This window comes from Hyaena hyaena, unplaced genomic scaffold, assembly GCF_003009895.1.
Source record: "Hyaena hyaena isolate Hyena2069 unplaced genomic scaffold, ASM300989v1 scaffold_8, whole genome shotgun sequence".
NCBI lineage: Eukaryota > Metazoa > Chordata > Mammalia > Carnivora > Hyaenidae > Hyaena > Hyaena hyaena.
In genome coordinates, this window is record NW_024080640.1 from 3933321 (window position 1) to 3950352 (window position 17032).

Below are 17032 nucleotides of genomic sequence, written 5' to 3' on the forward strand. Positions count from 1 at the left end.
TCTATTCTCCCCAGGCAGAGGCCATGGAGAGAGGATAAAATTATTTTAAAAAATTAAGTAAAGCCATATCGGAATAGCTAACACATGCTGAGGGCTTATTACGCACCTGATAGTGTTCTAAGCACTTTACATGTCGTTAACTCATTTGATGCTCCCAAGAACCCCACAAAGGTAAATACTAATACTATCCATGTAGAGTCTGAGACTGAAGTCATTTGTCTTTGAGGCAGAGCCATATGTGAACCCAGAAATCTGGGTCCAGAGTCTTTACTCTTAGTTGTAGAGTATCCTTGACAGTTCATTCCACAATCATCCCTGACAGAGGTAAGTCTGTGACGCTGGGGAGGAAGCAGGGAACAAATATACCCCAATGACAAACTGATGCTACAAACACTACTGCCTACACTTTGCCGCCGTCCTCCTTTCTCCCACGGTTCAAGTCCACCATAAAGGAGTGAGCCTCCTTTATACTCTGATACCCCGAAGCATCTGAACATGCTTCTCAGTAAAGTAGTTCAAACTCCATCTCTTCTTTCCCTCCCTAGGAAACATGTAAAAATGCAATTGAGTGTGTCCCTACTTTTCGGTAATAAATTGAACTCTTTACTTATTTAAAGTTAAAAAGAATTCATTCTTGGATGCTTAAGCTTTCCTATTAGCCAATCATTTCTTTTTTTTTTTTTTAATGTTTATTTATATTTGACAGAGAAGGGGTAAGGGGCAGAGGGAGAGGGAGACACAGAATCGGAAGCAGGTGCTAGGCTCTGAGCTGTCAGCATAGAGCCTGGCATGGGGCTCGAACCCATGAACTGTGAGATCATGGTTTGAGCTGAAGTCGGATGCTTAACCCGATGGGGCCACCCAGGCGCCTCTAGCCGATCATTTCTAACACATCCCTTCTGTGTCTTATCTCCACAAACCAGTGGGCAGCCGGCAGCCCTCGTGTTTATGCCAGTCTGGATTACACAGACCTTGGAGGAGTGCTTCTTTCGTTGCATCCACTTGTGTTCCTCTCCTCATTGATTTCAAACAAGATCCAAAGATACAGCAGGTATAATATACACTGTGACAAGCACACCATTGTCTTCAGAAAAATATGAAAGGATTATGTACCAAAGCTTTCTTTTTCCTCCAATTTACCCACCCTTGCCTTCAGGTTATATAGCAAGTCGTATACGCAGAACCTAGACAGACAGTAAAGTAAGTAAAAATCAACGCTATTCTTGGTAGCATGGTTAGCTTTCCTGGCTACCATGTCCATGAGCAAGAAACTGACACAGCACTGTTTAAGTGCTGAGCAAACACAAAGTGCTTCTCCCCACTGAAAACAGGAGGAAGCATTATTCCTCTTCTGGTAGCATCCGAATTCACATGGCCCATGCAAATGAATCCTGGAACCAAAGGGAAATCATATTTACATCTTCGTCTGACCCCCACGCCTTGGCCACATAATTTGAAGCTTTCCTCATAAAAATGTCTTGTGGCCAAACATATTTACCTTTCAAACTTACAAAAAACTATTAAAAAATTAATGCATGATGATGCACTGTATGTGGAGAATTCAATTATTCAAGTAACTCAGGATTCTTTCAAAATGCAATGAAATACTCTGATAACTAAGGCAAAATCTGAGGCTTAAGTATGTTGTGACAGTGCTTTCCACACTTTGCTTACATATACACACTTCAAGAAGTCTATTAAGAGTAATACAATTGGGTCACCTGGGTGGCTCAGTGGGTTAAGCAACCGACTCTGGATTTTGGCTCGGGTCAAGATCTCACAGGTTGTCTGTGCAGAGCCTGCTTGGGATTCTCTCTCTCCCTCTCTCTACCCCTCCACCTCTCAAAACAACTAAATTTAAAAAGAAAAAAGGAAGAGAACAGTAGGGGTGCCTGGCTGGCTCAGTGAGAAGAGAGTATGACTCTTGATCTGGGGACTGTGTATTCAGGCCAGGACCCATATTGGGTGTAGAAGGTTACTTAAAAATTAAATGAATGAATGAATGAATGAATGAAGCAAACTGAGAAAAAAGGTAAGGCAATGTAACACTTTTTAAAAATATATATAAGATAGAGTTCTGTCAAAATAAAATTTCTAATTGAATAGTAACTGGGTGCATGCCTGTGTCAAAGTCACAGCAGAAACCAAAAAGAGGATTTTACTATTTATCACTGTAATAATTTTAGGTTATTTTTAGGTACATTTAAAGTTACTTCTTTTCTAGGTCAGATTATACTGTTTATTTCTAAGAGGTATTCGTTGTGTCTAAAACCAATACTTTTCACATGGGTTAGGGTACATTTCCTCTAGTTAAAAAAAAAAGGATGATTCAAGTATGTACCAATCTAGTTGAGCAGTTTCTAAGAAAGATACGGTTTATGGATAGAATATGACACTTTTTACTAGTGATATTACATGTCAGGACTTTTTTTTGACGGTGATGCTCACTGTGCTGCCCATTTACTCTGTTTCATTACTTGGGACTGAGAGCATGCATTTTCAAGACGGCCATCCAGATGCTTCTATACCAGTAACAAATAATCTAGATAAGAACCTTCTATACAGGAGCATTTTGTTTACTGAGAGGACCTGCCAGACGCCTCCCTAGAATACAGGAAGTAGGGGTGTTGTCTGCTAGGTTGAACAGGGGTACACACAGTGAGAGAGACACGGAACTTCTCAGGGAGCAACCGCTGTTAGAAAAGGAAGCAGCTCCAGGTTTACAAGCTATCCCACAGAAGCTTCCTGGTCACTGAGGCAAAGCTGGGGCTTCTTTCTTCCAGTCCTGTCTCTGTCCATGTCAGGCTGCCCTCAATGTGGCAGAGTGGAAAACCCCAGCACGGGGCATATGAGTAGGCTCTGCTTTCCAGGACATTCTGCTAAGACACATACTTTTCAAGTAGTGTGTTAAAGAACAAAAAAACAAAAGACAAAGGAGGCTGAGTTAAGTAGCCATTTTTTAAAATTATGCAAGTGAAAGAAATCCTTTGACCAGGTACACTTTTGTCAAATCACTGTGGTATGTTTTATTTTACCATATTATTTGTCAACCATACCTCAATAAAGGTGGGGGGGAAAGTCCTGCTGAAACTTCTAGTTGAGTAAGTCCTACCTATGTGTCAGGATCAGTTTCACCTCGTACTCGCTCTGTGGCCTTGTGCAAAGCCCCAGGGACTGTGGGAAACTCACTTTCCTTATCTGCAAGTTGAAAAGGTTAACGTAAATGTCCTCTAACCTACCTTTCAATTCCAAATTCACAAGTTTAAATTTATTTAGCAACTTATTTTCCCCTTCAAATATCTTTGATCTTAATCCTACACTAATTTCATCTTAAAAGAGAGAGAGAAAAAAAAAGATGGGAATAGGAGGGGAAGGGGGCCCAGGAGAGCTCCTCAAGCAGATTCTCATTAACTTCCTGCTTTGTCCTGGACATTCACAGTTTTAGGAAGAGGCAAATGAACAGGAAGTGTAATAAACTCCCAGTGCATTAATTCTAACATCTGGCAGTATCTGCAACATATTTTTAAGTTACTGGGATAGTCCTTGCTTTCACAAATACATACAATACTGAGCCACTTCTCAATCCACTGCCAGTTCCTCTGGACTCCAGGAAACAAAGAACCCCAACGCAAAAACAAAACAAGATAATAAGTTATTGCAAAAAGGAAATTTTTGATTACTCATGCTATTGCTTCTTCCCATTAAGGTGGTAAACTGAAAATTGGTTATAGATACGTATTTCTTTGCCTCTTCAATCAGAGGTCCTAGATTTATTGTCTTCCAATTACTGATGTAGACCTACCCCAAATACTGAAATCCTTTGGAATCTGTCTGCCTTGAAAGGGCCATTTCTTATTGAAATAGCAAGATATACTGGGTACATCTGAAAATAGCAGGATATTCTGATTACACACATTTTGAAAGAGAATGCTACTTTTAATTCTTAAAAAAAAACAAACAAAAAAAACATTATACAGTCTATTCCCAAGGACTAAACAGTAGACTGTAAACTGCAAATATTTACTTTAAAAAGCAATGCTCCAAACTTAGACAAATCTGACTTACTTTTTAATTCTATTATTAAACCCCACTTTCCTTTTAATAACTGGTATTTTCCCTTCTGGCTATCACAGCTAATGAACAATGTAAAACAAAAAGCTTTTTTTTTTTTTTTTTTTTTTTTTTTTTTTTTTATTTTTCAACTTTTTCAGAGCCAACCAGTAATGGTTCTGATGACACTGGCTAGTGCGGATTTCCAACAGGGGCCAGGGAGCTGAGTTCTTTCACATGCTAGCCTAACTAAGCCTTCTTGTGACATGCAGAGTGTGAAACTGAGATGGCAGGAGTGCGCTCCTTCCTGCTTTTCACCCAAGGCTTAGCACACAGGAAATAATAAATGCTATTAACATTATTGTTTCCTTTACCATACGGACTGTCACAAAAAAATATAGGCTAGATCAAAACAAATCCATCCCTACCTGTAAGAAACACAACGAAAACAATCTACGGAGGCTGCCACTGAGTGTCTTCGTACATGGCAACAGCAGTGGCCGCTACACACTGAGCACTTACTAGTGAACCAAGCGCTTCACTTACCTTATTTCATGACAATCAAATAACCTAACCTAGGCACTGAAGTTCAAAACTCAACCCATAACACACTTTGTTTCCTATCTTGTTGTTTACGGTCTCCTGTTTCTTCTATTCACACTTTTAGAGGAAGTGCTTGTCTATCCGATGTGACTTCTCCCACTTTTCATGATCAATCTAGGTGCCTTGATAAAATGAAATATGGTTGCTATTTTCTTTTTGGGTTTTCCCCTCAGAACAGGCATTAAGATGGCCAGAAAAAATTAGGCAAGTATGAAATATTTTAAAAAATACATTTTGTTCTTCTTGTCTTGGGCTGTTAAACTCAAACATAGTATTTGGTATTCCCAAATACTATTTATAGATTTCTGCCATAATTTGTCCCCTTGAACCATTAATACCATCCTTTTCTGCCATTCCCTGAAGCCGGTATGATCTTGTTCGATGACAGTTTATCTTCTGAAACGGAAGGGAGAAGAGACAACTGCTAGGAGGTGGAGCGATGGTGGGCTAAGGTTTCAGCTCCCTCTCCTGTACACTCTTCAAAGTTCCTGCCTAAGGGGGCTGACATACAAATTTTGGTGTGGTTTTTTACTGGCTTCCAGGCATGGACTGTGTACCAGAAGCAAACAAGGACAGAAAACTGGAGCACGCTGCTTCATTTATTGGCTACAATATTCAAAGATCGGTGAATATCAGTTCTGTTTAAAAGGACCACTTTGCACATTATATAATCTTTAAATTCTGTTGTTTGCACTGAGTAATCCGAGGTGTATATAATTATGATCATAAATAAACTTGCCTCTGAAATGAACGGAAATTGTGCTAATATAAGCATTGCACAGAAGTCACTACAATATTCCAATTAGAGCTTCAAAATAAACGAACAATAGATTTTAGATTCCTGTGTTCCAGCACAAGTCTTATAACTAGAACCAAATGTACTGCTCCTATAACAAACCAAGCTGCAAACCTAAATCACGTACAACTTAGGTTAACTATCTGGGAAAAGTGAATTATCATTTCCAAAAGTTTTAAATGGATCTCCGCTTACTAGGTGCTTTAGTAAACTATCAGTTTGTGGTCCCATTAAGATAGGAAAGGAAGGAATCTAGTTTGGCCATGAAATCTTTCTCCCTATTAGGTATCAGCTTCTTGACTGGGTGATATGATATCGATACTTTTCAGTTCATTATATGTTGAGCTGGAAATCCTATAAAACGCTTGAGGGGATTAAGTGAATCACTTCAGTGCATTCCAATACGAAAGCTTACCTGTGCACTATGAAAGCTTAAGGTCATAAAAATGACACTATGATAGACTTCAGGATAGAAAAACAATGCAACACTACATTTGAGCCAGCAGGTGTCTCTCCGTAACCCATGACACCAACCAAAGATACCAGGGTATAGACGACTCCCGCATTACTAGAATTCTGTGACCCCTGGACCATGCAAGGGCATGAATTGTGAGATCAGACCATCAGAAAAGTTAGGTTTCTGAAAAACTGGATATGGGGATCTAAGCAAATACAGTAATTAATGAAAAATAAGTGTTACTTTTTGAAAATTTCATTTAATATGCAAGATCTAATTGTACATAGGAATCTGTTTCATTCAAAATGGTAAAATGAGGGGTGACTGGCTGGCTCTATTGGTGGATTGTGTGTCTCTTGATCTCAGGGTTGTTGAATTCGAGCTCCATGTAGGGATTACTTAAAAAGTATAAAGGGGGGGGGGGGCACCTGGGTGGCTCAGTCGGTTAAGTGCCTGACTTAACTCAGGTCATGATCTTACAGTTCGTGGGTTCGAGCCTCGCACTGGGCTCTGTGCTGATGCCTCAGAGCCTGGAGCCTGCTTTGGCTTCTGTGTCTCCCGCTCTGTCTCTGACCCTCCCCTGCTCATGCTCTGTCTGTCTCTCTCTAAAAAGAAATAAAATAAAAAAATTTTAAAAATGGTAAAATGATTCTTGGCTATGGGTCAGGAGAGGAAAGTCAAAGTTCAAACAGAAAGAAAGCTGAGAAGTGAGTAGTATGTGGAAAATAGAAACAGAAGCTTAGTTACAAAAGGAAGGAGAGAGTTTTGCACATAAAGAACGAAAATAAGGCAAGTCTGAAGGAGTGTGTAGGGGTAAAAGAGGTCTGTGCAAATTACTACAGAATACAGCCCGGAAGAAAGCATGTGCCCCTGCCACCGCCTAAAAAGACTGCGAGCCTGTCAAAGTGCCACTGACCAGCAGCTGTAGGTTATGAGAAGGGTTAAAGAGAAAAGAAGCGAGAAGGAAGAGAAACTGATCAAACACAACAGACTAGGAAATCCTATCACAATTCACAAACAGCGAAGGTAGGACTTCGGGAAACCGTACACCCACAGCATGAAGGTGCGCACCGGCTCCTCGTGCAGTGCGTGGTCCTCCCTGTGGGCTTCTGACGCAAAGGTCTGAAAGCCACGGACATACCGAGTGCCTCACCAGCGCCCGCCTCTCTCAAGTTAACAGTGTCACCTGGAACATCTCCCAACAGAAAAGTTAACTTCCAAAGGTGATATCCAAAATCCGCAGAAGGGAGACGTGACAAAACAGAAAACGACGGAGGATTTAGAGTAAACTACAAGGTGCCTGCGGGGGGCTCAGTCGGTTAAGCATCCAACTTCCACTCAGGTCGTGATCTCATGGTTATGAGTTTGGAGCCCTGCATTGGGCTCTGTGCTGACAGCCTGGGGCCTGGAGCCTGCTTCGGATTCTGTGTCTCCCTCTCTCTCTGTCCATCCTCCCTCTACTCACAGTCTGTCTCTTTCTCTCTCAAAAATAAATAAGCATTAAAAATTAAAAACAGGGGCGCCTGGGTTGCTCAGTCGGATAAGTGTCCGACTTCGGCTCAGGTCATTATCTCACAGGTGGTGGGTTTGAGCCCCACTTCAGGCTCTGTGACAGCCGGCTCAGAGCCTGGAGCCTGTTTCAGATTCTGTATCTCCCTCTCTCTCTGATCCTCTCCTTCTCACACTGTGTCCCTCTCTCTCTCTCTCCCTCTCTCTCTCAGAAATAAAAAAATTTTTTTTATAAATAAAAATAAAAAACAAAAAGTAAACTATGGAAATTGCAAAACAGAAGCTGGGGCTGGGGGAGAGGAGGTGCAATATGAAGGCCACCTAAAGAAATGTCTCTCTCTGCCCAATAAGACCGTGGGCCCCTCTGCCAGCGTTTCTTTCCGGTCCCAAACAGAGCTGACCTGTGGAGGGGGGGGAGGGGAGGGACAGAGGAGCTGGTGAGGCGAGGCGGGATTGTAGAGCTCCAGGACACCCAGGTCTCCCCACAGCGGGCAAGAAGGCAGGAGCTGTACATATCCAGAAAGCTGGGCAGAGGGGACGAGAAGGGGTCAGTTCAAATTTCACGATCCCATTCCCCAAATGATAACAAACTGCTCCTTCAAGAATGTTTTAAAAGCTTGTTTTGTTTCAAAAGTGAAACGAATCTGACACTTCACAGGTCACCATGAATGAACACTCAAACTCAAAACTCAAAGTATGTTCAAATGCTCTGGGTGTTCAAAGATTAAGATGGTAAGTTTCTCGGGCCATCATGACAGGTCACAAGGAGACCATGTCAGAATTTACCAACGATTTAAAAAAAAAAAAAGAATTTACCAATGAGGTTCTCAGTTGCTTTAGGAGCAAAGGCTTGCTTTTGTTGGGTACTTTCTGGTTGTACGACTGATTTGCTTTGGGCTCAGTTACATTTAAAAGAACTTCCTCAGAGCAAACCGTTACATACAGTATTGACGATGTGCCGGGTCGTCTAGTAAGGACTTCACAAATACCAATTCATCCAGCTGATGTATACACACCCCTGCTATTTGTGGTTATCTACCTGTTCAGTGGCTCGTTCTGCTCCATCTAAAAGTACCTCTGTTTCTTCCATTTTTCTCCTGAAAAAGATGAGGAAAATATAGTCAAAAATGCGCACATGTGTTTTATACCATCCTGTGACATGAGGAGCTCCCAAAGGGCTTCGTTAAACCTTAGTCAATTATCGCAGCTGCCTGACTTCCCGGAGATCCTAGGTGGAATCATTCAAACAAGTAGCATCAGAAGTCTAGAGAACGGAAGATTGGAAAAACAAAAGCTTTAAGTTTCAGAGAAAATCAACATGCCGTAATAAAAAGTTAGGTGCATGGGGAAACGATTTAGAACAAGGTTCTCCTTGGCTCTGAACACTTCTACATTTAATATGCCTTTTAAACAATCAAATTCTCTCTAAAGTTCTCTTTTTAGGTGGCACCTTTCCGCAATGGGTGGAATAATTGTGATTCTAAAGACAGAAACAATTGGTGGATATAGCTATCAAAGGTTCACTTAAAATTTTTAAAAAGTACAATGGAAAAGCATTCATCAAAACAGACAGCACTGCCAAGTAAAAGTAGCTGTTCAGAGAGTCTCCACCCGGTGACATTTACCTCGGGGAATTCAGGACTGACAGGTAATTCAGCACGTCTTTCAAATCTCTTGGCTCCAAAAGTTTATCTAAGATTCCAGAGACAATTATGTTTCCTGGTACTGATTCATGCTACCACAAAGCTCTAAGAGATTGATATATAAAGCTATACTGCCTTTATATTCACTTACAATGAAAAGCATAATTGCCAGATGGTCTGGACACCTGTTCCATCCAGCTTGATTAATATATTCACATCTCTCTAGTCAATGAGCATTTCCTGAAAACCCAGGTACAGGCACCTTACAGGTAGGTTAAGATCAAGCCAAATTAACCGAAGATTGTTCCGTGAGCGTACCAGAGCAGTCACAATCTCGGTCCAAAGGCCTCCAACATTCTCCCCGCAGACAAGTGTTCCTCGCTCCCGTACCACCACTATCCTGGCTCTATCCTATTCTCCTAGACAAACACAAGGTATTTTCCCACCTCTACTCTCTCCCTTCCAGTCCATCATCCACCCTGTGTCCAGAGTATACCTCCAAAGAGAAAATAGGTCATAGCTCAGCCCTACTTAAACCCCTTTAGTGCTGCACACTGGGCTTGGGGTAAAGAGCGGCAAGTTGACTCCAAGACCCCGTCTGGCCCTGCTGACCTCCCCGGCCTCCTCCAGCACCACCTCCCTGTCATCCTCACCCACTTCAGCCATGCTGGTCTCCTTTCACTCTCTTGAATGCACAAAACCCCTCAACGCCTCAGATTTAATACACCTCGTTTCCTCTGCCTAGAAATTAATGCACAGAATCCTACCCCTTCCCCCCACCCGGCAGAGAACACATATGCCTAGTAACCTGCAGGTCTGGGCTCGCATGTGACCTGACCCCAAGGCCAGGACAAATGCCCCTATTTTAAGCTTCCACAGCTTTACATCGGTAGCATTTATCGCAATACAGAATTCCACACTGATGTGATTATGCTTATTCCTCTCATTAAAGTCTGAGAAGCTCCATGCAGGTGGGTGCTGTGCTCATTTTATTAGCACATTCCACAAGCGTGGATATTCGAGAGATAGTTTATCGAAGGGAGGATGGCTTTGGGCTGTTAGGAACTGTTGCATCCATCACCGAACAGGACTCACTCTGCCAGGTAGGACAGACGGCTCCCCTGACTGGGCTCTGTCCTCCCACCCCCGTGAGGATGATGATCACATGGGCGCTGTCTACAGTCACTTCTGTGACATTACGGTCTCCTAGACTTCCACAGCCACAATAAGTCTTAAGATACTAAAAGAGAAATAGCACAAAGTTCAAGATACGTTTGGGTAGCAACTGTGCGCAGAGGGCTTGTGGCAGTGAGTTACTAAGAAACGCCGTAAACAAAAAGGAAAACATAAATTGTGGCCAAAGGAAGTCGTCGATGAGACAGCACTGGCAAACAAATACACATACACACCCGCGTGCACACAAACACCCAAAGCCTGGTCCTTGGAGGAGGGGGCACGAGAGACTCTGAGGGGGACACCGCCACAAGGAAAGGGCCCACGGCAAGAAAGTGTGAAGACTCCAGGAGGCCCGATACTGCTCCTCCCTCCTACGCCCCAGGCGCTAGCACCCAGGGGACCTAATGGTGCTGGGTTATTCTCCCATGTGCCTTACAAAGCAACAATTAGCTGGCATTTCCCAACTCACTGTGTAGAATGCTTTCAATGGCTCACAGCTGTGGTTAATATTTTAAAGATGTTCTCCTAACATTTTAGCTCTCTTGTGTGAGGTGAATGAGAACAGAATGGGTAGGAAGACGTCCCACATTGCCCTTAGATCTAAATTCACGTCTCATCATGTAGCTGGAAGGAACCAACTTCACTCATTCAAACCACAAATACAATGCATTCTGAATAAGTCAGGCATCATTCTAAGTGCTGTGAACACAAGATGAACAAGACAAAATCCCTCCTTCTCAAGAAAGTAATATTCTAGGAGGAGACAAACAGTGAAATCTATTAGTCAGAGAAAGCCTCGCTGAGAAACTGACATACAAACGAAGTCCCAAAGAAAGTTTGGGAGGGGTGCCCTGGGTGGCTCAGTTGGTTAAGTGTCTGACTTTGGCTCAAGTCATTACCTCACGGTCTGTGGGTTCGAGCCCCACGTTGGGCTCTGTGCTGGCTCGGAGCCTGGAGCTTGTTTCGGAGTCTCTCTCTCTCAGAAATAAATAAAACATTAAAAAAAAAAAAAGTTTGGGAAAGAGTTACGTAGATATATTTAAAAAGATAGTTCCGGACAGCGTAATCAGTAAGCGCAAAGGCCCTGAGGCAGAAGTGTGGCTGGTCTGAACTGGGATATGCAAGGGAGATGGTAATAGGATATGCGGTCAGAGAGGTAAGTAATGGGTCTCTTAGGGCACCATAAGGCCTTTGGTTTTTCTTCTGAGAGCCCTAGAGGGGGACTGTTTTGGGCAGAGGCAAATATGCTCTGGCTATGGTGAAAACAGACTGAAGACGGAGCAGGAGAGAAGCAGCAAGACCAGTGGGTGGGTGACAGAAATAACCCAAGTGAGACAGTGCAGCAGCTGCAACAAGACTATGGCAGTGGAGGGGCTTCCAACAAGTCGATGGGCTCTTTGTGGCCCTTGAAGGAAATGCCCCTGGATTAACTCTAACTCGTTTAATTTGATGGATTCTAGTAGTCTTTTTTTTTTTTAAAATTTAATTTTTTTTGAGAGAGAGATAGAGACAGTATGAGCAGAGGAGGATCAGAGAGAGACGGAGGCACAGAATCTGAAACAGGCTCCAGGCTCTGAGCTGGCTGTCAGCACAGAGCCCGACGTGGGGCTCGAACCCACGAACTGTGAGATCATGACCTGAGCTGAAGTCGGATGCTTAACCGATTGAGCCACCCAGGGGCCCCTGGATTCTAGTAGTCTTAATGCTTGTATCACTATGAGGGTGTTTTTTTTTTTTTTTTTTTTTGGTCTTAATTCTTACTTTTATCAAAGAAAACTTAGTAGATTTCTATCTATACAGAAGCAAATTTGCATCACAGTGTGAAAGAATGAGAAACAGATGTCCTTGTAAAATCAGACTTAGGTCAACATAATCTAACCTTGACGTGTGTCAGGTGTACCAATTTGAGTTCAAACCAGAAAAAAAGGGGCGCCTGGGTGGCTCAGTCGGTTAAGTGTCCGACTTTGGCTCAGGTCGTGATCTCATGGTTTGTGGGTTTGAGCCCTGCATCGGGCCTGTTTCAGATTCTGTATCTCCCTCTCTCTCTGACCTTCCCTTGCTCACGCTGTCTCTCTCTCTCTCAGAAATAATAAAACATTAAAAAATTTTTCTGGGGAAAAAAGGGGAAAAAATGCTGGGCACATCACTAAAGAAGCCACACTCTTTTTTGCAAATTTTCTCCCCAAGAAACCCATGAAGATTACCTGATGTAAAGTAAAAACTGGACATGGTGACTTCTTTAAAAAAAAAAAATTAAGTACTCTTTATTCTCCACTCTATGGTTAATGTTGGGGGCAGGGATGGGGGGGAGAGCATGGCTTCACTGTTGTCATGGAAACCCATGGCCCCAGGGCAGGGAAGCAGCTCTGCAATGGCTATCATCAAGCCTGGGGCAGTCATCTGTGTCATAAACAAACCCCTGTCCTTCCCTAAACAGAGCTCTGCTGTTTAGTCAAACAGGATCAGCAGGCCTCTCTCTAACTGCAAACAAAATTAAACTTTGATTGTCAGCATTTAATACCGACAGTTGACATGCCTCATTTGTGTAGCATTTCTCAAAGTGTGCTAGGACAGGGACCTTGCTCGTGGTCTGTCAATCAATTACGGTCACTGCCCCCTAAAGCCAAGGGTTGTTGTTTTTTTAAACTTCAAGGTACCCAGGAATTGCCGGGGGTCAGTTAAAATGCAGGTTCTGACTTGGTACCTGTGGGCTGGCATTTCTAACAGGCTCTTGGGTGAAGCTGAGGCTGCTGGTGGGTGGAGCACAATCTGGGTACCCAGTGGTAGAGCGGTTATCGTCCTTCCCCTCTCCCTCCTATTCCCTTTATACGCACCAACGATAGAGACTGAGACACTGGCATTTAAGACTGTTTCACTCTCGTTGAAAGCAAGCATCTGCCCTCCGTGGTATAGGATAATGCAGCTCCAGCAACTGTCTTTCCTGGGACCTCCTGGGCTAGCCCATTCGATCTGAAATTCCCACGTGACCAACCACTTAAGGTTCTCCTTCTCTTCTCCCTCTTCTTCACTCATCCCCTCCCCATGGGGAAGAATGGTCCCCACAACGGACCACTGCTTAGGTAAGCTCCCAGCTTCGGCAGGAGGTGAGGGTGTGAAAGAGCCAAAATTACTCAACATGTTCCAGGTCCTCCTCTTTTTGTAAAGAGGCTAATCCACAGACAATGTGGTGCTGGCTGAGAAGGCCGGGAAAGCACACGTTTATCAAGAGGGAAAGCGGGTGGCCAACTGATTGCTTCAGGTACCGGCCCTACTGGTTTCTATCAACCGTGAGCCCTGGAGAGCCCTTCTTTGGACCCAACCCCTAGACGGTCAAGCAGATGGGTCCCCTACCACACACATGGCCAAATCTCTCCTTCGGAATACAGCTGATATTTTCGAATCGCAGATAATTCATGTGAAAATGTAACCTGAGCTACAGCATACAGCATACCTCTCGCGACCCTCAGCCCTGCGCTAGTATTTTTGTTCATCTTCAATAATTTTTATTACCATTTCACAGGTACGTATTTGTTAGTTTGCTTCTAAAGTATAAGATAAAAGTGGTAAGACTGGGGGGAAAAAAGATCCCCAGGACATGTGTGCGAAAGGCCTGCTTGCTGTTTCTCTGGAGCCCTAAGATGCCCCAAAGGAGAGCAGGTGCTGGAAAGAGGAGACCGTACTGACGCAGAGCAGAGGCCGGACCCAAACCCCTGCGTGCCCCCTCTCTGGGATCCTGCACAACCACAGGGGGAGGAACCCGGCAGAAAAGTGCCAAATGACAAGAGGGTGTAGCGGCAGATGTAGGAGACCAATGCAGGAGATCGCAATCACTAGTTCGCAGGCTCTGAATCAACCAGAATTACCGCTGGCTTATATTAAAGAAATAAACTATTAGCCAAAACCTATTTATATGTCTTTTAAGTTTTTTATTTATTTATTTTGAGAGAGAGAGAGGGAGAGAGAGAGAGTGAGTGCGCACAAGCAGGGGAGGGGCAGAGAAATAGGGAGAGAGAGAATCCCAAGCAGGTTCCCCACTGTCAGCACAGAGCCCAATGTGGGGCTCAAACTCATGAACTGTGAGATCATGACCTGAGCTGAAACCAACAGTCGGACACTTAACTGACTGAGCCATCCAGGTGCCCCAACCAAAACCGATGTAAAAGGATACATGAAAGGCGACAAGGCTTGGGGCAAGATTTAAAGAAGCGAAACATCACCTACACAGAAAGGCATGTGGCAAAGAGCAGACAGGGTTCATTCTGTGCTGGTTCCCGAGGCTTGAACCCAACGGTACAACAGAAAAGGGGACGAACTTGGCACAATAGGAGGTAAAACTTTCTAACACAATACACTTCCACAGTCATGGAACCTTTTTTGTTTTGTTGTTGTTGTTGTTTGCCAGGGAGTGAGCTCCCAAAGTCACTGAGCTCGCCTCACCCTGCCACGCCCCCATGTCATGCGTCACAACTGAGCCAGGCTGTGTGCCGGTCCCCAAACACGGTTTCGCGACCCTGTGCATCCCAAGTGCTTCGTTTCTAGGCCACCTCTTTGGACTGGAAATCCCAGCTTCCATGTAACCTCTGTGAGTCCTGTGCCGTCTCTCTTCTGACAGACAGCAGGTGCAGAGCCTGCCCCTTATCCAGAGAACGTCACACACCTCCTCCCCGTGCAAGCTCACTCTGCTGTTCCCATTCTCTACCGTGAGGCCTCCAAGGGCCGCATCCTGGCTACTTACCTATGTCTCTGCAGTGCCGACCACAGTGACCTGAGTCCAGTGGAGGGACGGAGGGAGGGAGGGAATGGGAGGGAAGTGAAGAAAAAGAATCTGATGCCTAGATGATTATCTGTGACGTTTATCATAGAGGGACTTCTGACACTGAGAGGGAAGGCAGTCTGAATGAACCTATCCTATGTAGAGAGAAATTACTGCAACATGCATTAAGGAGTGTCATTTCATGCATATTTTCATCTAATTATTGCTTAATCTAATAATTGTTTAGAAACAGTACCAAAATGTTGCTTTTGCTTCTGCATATAAATACCCATATATATTTCTTATTTAATAATACAAATAGTTTTGCCCAAGAATTTGTACATAAGAAACAATCTTTCATAATTACTGGGAAGCTTGGAAAAAACATGCCCATGGCATTTCCCTGAAGTCAGGAGTAAGTTTGTATCATTAAAGCAGGTATAGAAGCCACTACTGGCAAAACACCTTGGCAATACTCTGTATTTATGAGCCTTTAGGGGCTCCTGGATGGCTCAGTCAGTTAATGATCTCATGGTTTGTGGGTTCGAGCCCTGCCTTAACACTCTGTGCTAACAGCTCAGAGCCTGGAGCCAGCTTTGGATTCTGTCTCATCTCTCTCTGCCCCTCCCCCACTTCCTTCTCCCTCTCTCTCTCAAAAATAAATAAACATTAAAAAATATTTATGAGCCTTTGTGCTAAAACTCTGTATACCACAAAGCAAACGGTGTCACCAAACTTTCCTGAATTCATGCAAGCCTTTACCTTAATTACTAATTAACACAAATAAAGGAAATTACATTTCACCTCTTACCCTTTTCTTAAGAATCTTCACCCTGGTTAATCTGCTTATCCGACCGCTGGCTATACTCAAATCATGACAAGTACGTGCTCTGTGGTCACTCTGATGAAGGGCCATTCTGACTGGGACTTCTCAGGTGAGGGACAGACAGGTAAATAGTTCGGGCAACCATGGAACCATTGCTAATAACAATAATTATTATTTGGGAGAATTTCCATAGACCTCATCACACCTTTCTCAAAGAAGAGATGACGACAGGTAAACCCACACCTGAAACCAGAGAACTGTCACACAAAGCCTGGCCCGGGGCACTGGTGGCCCCTCTCAACGCTTCCTGCTCACACAGAACTATCAACAATATATACCCTCACCTCCCCAACAGCCTTCAGCCTGTAGTCCCTGTTTCCTGTGGGGCTGCCCTGGGCTCTAGGGTGCCACACAGACAATCCAATCGGCTCTGAGACAAGGCCTGAGGAAGCCACTTCCGCCTCCTCCTAGCGCGTGGTGGGGCCATTTGCATGGCAACTGCCGCCCCCTTTCCTTATTCCAGCGCAAAGCACGGTGGGCCTTCTCCATAATGAGAACGTTAGAGTCTAGGAGTTAGCGAAGGTCTTTCGCTCACTTTGTGAGGCTTAAAAAACAGCTTTAAAATAGATATTTCAGAGATGTTTGCAGAAGTCTTCCGGCCTCACATCATGTCACACAATCGGATAAACTTCTCTCAGCATCTCTTTAAAACAAAAAGTATCCTAGATCTGTAAAACGGAAAGGAGCAGATAGCACAGCACACTGGCCAGATGCCGATGACCAAGCTGACTTTTGATCCAACAGGTTGTACAGCGGCAGTTAAGAGGTGGCCTGTGCTGACTGATCAGAACGTGGACCTGTTTCAAGTCCGATGCCGCGGCGGAGCCCTGAACGCAGCAACCCCCGACAGGTCGGCGTGTGCGACAGGATGTCTGGTGGTTACTCTTGATCTGCGGCTGTTTGTAGATAGGGTGTAATTTCCAAAACAATTTTTCATTTTTCATTTTGCCGGTTCTTCCTTACACTTGAGCAAACCAGAGGGGATATAAAGGGGTAAAATTCAAAAGGACTTGCTTCTGCCAGTCCTCAGCCAGCCACCAGGGAAAAGGATGCTTCTCCTTAGGTGGGCTCATCTGGAGTCTAACTACAGGCAGAAGCCCCCAATCCCAGTCCCCCATGTTGAAGCCGGTTAGGTTATTAGAAAAAAAACTGACCCTGT

General features: G+C 44.0%; 1 long non-coding RNA gene across 1 annotated transcript in view; it reads right to left on the reverse strand.

The window, feature by feature from the left end:
- Window positions 1–15018, reverse strand: part of LOC120239567 — a 57624-nt gene extending 42606 nt beyond the window's left edge. The window contains exons 1-2 of the long non-coding RNA XR_005530463.1: window positions 14970–15018; window positions 8455–8512 (exon numbers count right to left, since the gene is read on the reverse strand). This is a non-coding gene — a long non-coding RNA (uncharacterized LOC120239567). The remainder of the gene's footprint in view (window positions 1–8454; window positions 8513–14969) is intronic.
- Window positions 15019–17032: the final 2014 nt, after the last annotated feature.